Raw genomic sequence first — 6,714 nt, forward strand, 5'->3', positions numbered from 1 at the left:
TATACTTCTACTACGCATGCGTCACCACTTCCACGCAAGCTCAGTCAAAGTAAAACAGACCCTTATGTCAGTGAATCCACACGATTGGCAGAAAAATGTTTCGCGCTTTGGCTGTAAAAGGCAGACGATTGGCTTTCCAGTGGGACAGGCGGGATGACCGCCATCTTTGCCGTTACGGGCTTTCCCCTTAGAGTTGTATTGCGGATGTGATTGAATGGTGTGTCTTAACCGCCTCTCCATCCAGGATCTCACCAAACTCTGTGCTTTTTTTCCTCCTATTTTGGCTTTAAATATCGCTGCATATAAAAGTGCAAGCTGCTGGTTGGCGTTCTCACAGGATTTGAGGTGGCGTCTCTACCTCCAGAACTCCGGACGTCACTGACCAGGCAGTCGCTCAGTGTTTTGTTTAGTGTATTTAAGTTTGTCATAAAGTTTATGCTCTTTCCTGACTGCCAGAGACTAAAAACACAGTCTTTATGTTTGTCTTTGTAGGTTTCAGCTGTTATCCAGTCTCGCTCTTCCAGTCTAGCTTGTTATTGTTTGTTAGCTTAGCTCGATGTTAGCACATGTTGTTAGCCTGTTGTCTGTGTTAAGGCCAACCTGGTAAACTACATGTCCTGGTTGGAAAACTCAAAATGTGGATTTAATTCAAGAATTTATAAAATTAAGTAGTACTTTATTGTGAGTGTAGATTCTCAGGTTGTGCTGGTGTTAATGATCTGGGAGGATAATTTTCCTCTGCATGTTTGAAATATTAAATATTTTATTTTCTTCTCCACTTCCTGTTACCATTACTGTTGCAGAGAGGAAAGATCGAGTTGTTCTTTTCTTTTTCAGACTCCCCCTTTCTTCCGTTATCTCTGTCCTTCACTTTTCCTCCAGTCCGTCGTGACTGTCCTCTGCTCTGTCTCCTTTCCTCTCGTGTCCTAACATCCGCTCTTCTCAACTCACATCTTCCTTTTCTCCTCCCATTTCTCTTTGTGTCCCCCTCATTTCCTCTTCTTGTCGTCCATCTCTTCTCTCTCTCTCTCATCTACTCTTATCCTCTGCATTTTCTCTCATTTATTTTCCTCTCCTGGCAGCTAGCCTTGTTTCAACGCCTCCTCCTCCTCCTCCTCCTCCTCCTCCTTCTCCTCGTCTCTCGCTGTATCGATAACATCTGCTGAGACCTCGGGGTGTGGCAGTGAACACTCAGACCTGGATTTCTGTTTCTGACAGTCGCTCTGCACAAAACGGAGAGCCACAGCATCTGGTGTACTCAGACAAGCAATTTAGTCAACGACACAGAAATAAACTGTGGGGGTGACTGAATAAATGTAAGAAACTAAATTAAACCATTTATTTTTTATTAATTAATTTGAATTGCAATAAAAAATACACTAATTTAAAGACACCAGAAACGAGGCAGGGGTTGGAAAACGTTTCACTACGACTCTCACTGTGAATATTAAAGTTAGTAAGGCTCCTCAATATTTGCTTAAATTACCCAGCTCCAGCGCTGCCAGTGGTTGTGGTGAACAGGGAGTCAAACTGTCTAAATTTCACTATTGCACACGCAACTGTGAGAACTTTAGGATAGAGAGAGATCTTAAATATATTTATGTGGTCAGTCTAGCAGTTTTGTAGTGGTTTATTAAATCTGCAAAGTCAAAATTTAAACATTTTTCACTCCCAGCAACACACTCAAGTTGGTTCAGTCTGACAGTTTCTGTCACAGAAAGGCAGAGAGGCCATTATCTGGAAAATAAATTATTGAACACACACACACACACACACACACACACACACACACACACACACACACACACACACACACACACACAAATCAACCAGTTATCTGACAAAATGCAGCAGGCTCCTCAGCCAGCAGCACATATCAAGATCCTGAGTGCTGATTCCAGGGCAGCGGGTTCAGCTGTGGCTTTACTCAGTACCTATAAATCACCCTGTTTTCCTCCGGACTTCCTTAAGACTTTTGTGACCCGTGTGACACAGTACGGTACTCTGATCTCTCCCTGTTGTTGTTGTTTTTGTTAGATGAACATAACTTGTAGTTTGACAACAATACTCTGACGTTCGTCCGCCATCATGGCAAAGTAGGGATGAGGTGAACAAGTGCATTTGTTTCAAGAATAAATACCTGTTCAGCCTAAGATGTTTAAATGTTAAGTAAAGTCTTTGTAGATATTGACCAAAACAAGAACATCTGTACTATACAATATATTTCTTTTCATACCTTTGACAACATATGCACCACAGAAACTGATTGCAATTATTTTTTATCATTCAGTCACAGAAATTTCTTCTTCTTGCAAAACATAATTTCCTGATTATCTGCAGAACGAGGTTTTTAAGACTTGAGACAGATCATATTGGCAGTGCTCCAGACTCAGAAGGAAAATACTAATTATTGGAAGCTACTTTTCCCAATCTGCAGTTTAACATCTCACTTTGACCTCTCTCTTCTTGTTTGTCTTATTTTGCTTTGTATCATTTTGTAATATATGTAATCTATCTGTGGTTCTGTCCTGTCTGCCATGTTTTAATGAAGTTAATTTAATTACAAAACATTGTTTAAACCCTTTACAATGAAGATCTGTAAAGTTGTTTGGATTTTTATAACATTATTGTTGAAATACACAGTCCTGAAAAAGGGACGTTTCTTTTTTTGCTGAGTTTATTTTCGCGATCGCAATGCTAATATCCGTTAGCACGTTAAAGGAGATTCCCATTATGTGTTAGCATTGAGCTAATCGTCAAAGCGCTTTGAAAAAAAAAATTATGTATCGATATGATGGGCTGGAATATCGATACAGTATCATGGAAAAATGTAGAACGATATATATATATTCCCACAGAAAACCATTCTAATCCTCCAACATCATATGAGAGTTGTCCAGGTTAAATAAACAACCTTCATGTCCTCTGAAACAGTGTGTGAGAGCAGAGTGTGTTTGTATCAACACACTCATGCAAAGATTCTGCATGATTCTCCTCGTGTTTCTTCAAGTAAAACTAAATTCACCTCAAGTTACCACCTTTTTATATACAGTCTGTGGTTACCTCCTATTTTTCTCCGAAGAGGATAAGCAGGTCCGTGTTTGACGTATACACGGTAACATATCATCTTAACATTTCACCACTCTTACATGGCAGTTTGCGTTTGTCGACATGCAGTAGCCTAAAGCACTGAACGATTTAAAAACTCTTCCAGTTGGTGCGTTCAAAGACGCTCCGACATCTGAAGTATGACAGTGGCAAAGTTACCCTTGTGTCTCTCTGCAATAAAGACAACCAGTGTCCACTAGTTCAGGCAGTATTTGATGTGATTCTTTGTGTAAGTCACAGTGTACATAGTGTGGACATACAGTATATAGTCTCTGCATTTAGGTTGAAAGGAGCAGCTGATATGTAAGTTACATGCATAGCTGTCATTTACACTGGGGACGCTGGGGACATGTCCCCACCACATTTTGGAATGGCTTGCACCAAGAAATGTTAACTTAGAAATGAAAATGCTTTGAGATAAAGTTTATTTGCACAATAAGAAAACATGAAATGCAATATAGTTTTCCCTCATGTAAAAACAGACATTTCCACTGTAAATTGGAGCAGAAAATGTCTCCAGCATGTAGGAAATTACCAGTTTAATGATCAAAATCTTCTGGGGGAGGCCCCCCACACCCCCCTCACATATATTTCTGCATCACATATTTAATCTAAACAGTGCTAGAAATCTTCTTGTCTTTTTCTGATGCATTGTCACGTCTCATGACCCAAATGTATCATCCCACCCCTAATCTGAGCCCTTATGTCCACACATAGTGGCGATAGGGCTGGACAATAAAACAATAATTGTCGCAATGTATTTTCTTCAATAAAAATATAAAAAATGTTCAATAAATATTCAATAAATGTTGGATTTTATTCACTTGAAACATACACGAATTAGGACTTAATTCTTTTGTTAAGATGTTTATTTTGTTGAGGAAAAAGGACTGAAAAAAGCTTCTACTTATGTTTTTTTACTTATGTTTACTTATGCATATTTGTTGACAAAGATTTTATCATAATTGTTTTGAATGTTCTATCTCAGATTTGTGAAGTTATCCACTGTTTGGCATCAAGTGTTGCCCATAAAGAAGAGTTTAAACCACAATTAACCATCAGGTTTCTTCAACTTACTCACTGAGAAGCAAAAATCTGCCTTTAAACTCGAAAGAAATAACAATTTGATATTTATCGTGATAATTATCTATATTGAAAGATAAGAACTTTTTACCGTGATAACATTTTTGATCTCTGACAGCCTACACAAATCCTGCACTTAGGTCAGTTAGAAGTAATGTTAATGTTACATAAGTTCTTGATAATTACAATTACATTAAACGTACCTTTTTGTAAATGTCGGCCTGCCGGCGTGCTTGTTGTTTGTTCCAGCTATCTTGTTGCTGCTTATTGTCTAACTTTCAGTAGGATTATAGATAAATTTAGTCCACAAATCTGTGATCTGAAGCGTGAACATTAACTAATATTAAAGGCAAAACTGTCATATTAATGGTGATTATTAGTGCAACAGACTAAATCATCTTCTGTAGAGGATAGTTGTGAGCAATTAGCCACAATAGGTGATTATTCAGATGCTTGCAGGTTGTAAAATAATACTTTGGATCAGCGGTTTTCAAAGTCTGAAACTGTTTTTACCCCTTGGCTTGGATGGTCGTCAGCTGATTGAGCTCGCCTGGGCCCGTGGGTTTTTAAAGTATTCAGTCCAGTCTCTCCCTTCCTTTACCTTTTTTTGCATAGGAATGCCTACACAGCACAAATGCCACACATCCATGCATTGCTGCCATTGCTGCTTTGCACACCTCGGTCTTAATTTTTGTTAACTTTAGTTTATTAAATTAAACTCTTTCAACATTACCTGAGCCAGTCTGTGACACAGTTAAGTAGTTAATTTGTCACATTCATCTTTTATTTTTTAATCGGTGACAAACATTTTGAGACTTTAGCTCTCTTCAAATATTTTTTATCTAAGTTTTTGTTGGCAAAATTAATTCAGATCTATGTAAAATCCTATTTATGTCAAACTGCTTTAATAAGCAATTTTGAGATATCAATGGAAAAAATATTGTCTCAAATGAAATGTAAAAAAATGACTCACACAGCGCTCAAAAACACCACGAGAGCTAAGATTTTACGCATTTCTCTCACAAAATAATCAGTCTTAATGAGAGAACGTCCTTCGGTTTGACCTCCTCTCTCTCTCTCTCTCTCTCTCTCTGTCTGCATTAGTTCTTTTTATCATCTCAGTCAGTTTCTGGAGAAAACACAGAGTGAAGCGTTTATCAGCTCCGATAGAGCGACTTGGAACATTAATCATCACTGAACGCATCAGGTGATTGAAATTGTTCTGCAGAATATGTGCAGCTGATAGCGTCAGTAGTCTGTGAGGAAATACTGTGCAGTAATATTACCCATAATTACACAGGGAAAAAAAACACGGCCTCCACCCACTAATGGTTTGGTTTGGTTCCGATGGGAATCCAAGCTGGAAAGTGAAGAGTGCTAATGTAATCTAATGTAATGTAGAGATAAACTGCTGCACAGGAATGGATAGAATGCTAGTAATTATTTAAAGGTGTGTTAATAAAGTGTCTCAACCATGTTTTACACGTCGTAATAAATTATATTATTTAATTAATCAATACATGTAAAAGCCTTGTAGGGAAGGATTCAATTAGAAAGTAATCAAAACCTGATGTAAACTATCAAATTTTGAATCCTCATGTCTGTTAAGACTTCCTGCATCCTATTTAATGTAAACATATTCATCTAAATATCAAATGAAAATAGAAAATATTACAACAAAATAAACAGGAAAGCGCTTTAAGAAGAAAAAGATATAGATTTCTGAGGCCAAACATTTTTATATAATTTAAATTATTTATCCATTAAAAATAATGTTAAATTTAAATAATAAGTGTTGTTTTGGTATCAAATTCCTAACAATTAAAACTTTTACTAAAATCATACTTAAAAAAAATATTAACGGTTATAGAATATATTTTTAGTGAGTGAAGTGGACCCAGGAGCTGACACAGACTCGTTGCAAAGTAAAACGGTATTTTAATGAACAACACAAAAAGAAGCCGGGGTAGTGGAGGAGGGATCGAGGCCGACGATGGCAGGCAGGCTGAAGAGGCATAGTGGGCTGGTAGTGGTTTGAGGAGTACAGCACAGGGAGGCACTGGAGACGAGGCTCTGAAGCAAAGAAAACAAAAGTTCATATAAGCAAACAGCGAATCAACAAAGAACAAAAGAGAGTACAAAACATCAACAACTAGCAGTGTTGTAGTACTCGAGACCACTTTTTTATGGTCTTGTTTCGGACTCGACTGCATTTGTACTCGTCTTGTCTCGGTGTCGAACATTGAGGACTCGGGACTTGATTTGAAGACCAGTCAAGACTATAACTTTTGGAATATCAATAAATTGCTTTTGCACTGTCTGATTTATTTGTTAACATCCTAACTTTGATTGGATGTAAAACTTATTGCTTCAAATGCAACCAGTAACCCTGATTAAAAATGTGGTGTTCCCGTTAACGACTGCCACCCCTCCCCCCCCCCCCCCCCCCCCCCCCCCCCCCCCCCAACTGTTTAATTAATGTTTGATTTGAATCACAAATTAATTAGCACTTAACTTTTCTAT

At 37.9% G+C, this 6,714-nt stretch overlaps 2 protein-coding genes across 2 annotated transcripts in view; both read right to left on the reverse strand.

The window, feature by feature from the left end:
- kcnh5b (potassium voltage-gated channel, subfamily H (eag-related), member 5b) overlaps positions 1 to 6,714 on the reverse strand; it is a 1,142,829-nt gene that overhangs the window by 617,795 nt on the left and 518,320 nt on the right. The window lies entirely within an intron of this gene.
- LOC123978924 overlaps positions 6,012 to 6,714 on the reverse strand; it is a 3,587-nt gene continuing 2,884 nt past the window's right edge. The window contains exon 3 of the transcript XR_006827086.1: positions 6,012 to 6,264. The gene's annotated coding sequence lies outside the window, so the exon portion shown is untranslated. The remainder of the gene's footprint in view (positions 6,265 to 6,714) is intronic.

Source organism: Micropterus dolomieu, linkage group LG11, assembly GCF_021292245.1.
Source record: "Micropterus dolomieu isolate WLL.071019.BEF.003 ecotype Adirondacks linkage group LG11, ASM2129224v1, whole genome shotgun sequence".
NCBI classification, from domain to species: Eukaryota; Metazoa; Chordata; class Actinopteri; order Centrarchiformes; family Centrarchidae; genus Micropterus; species Micropterus dolomieu.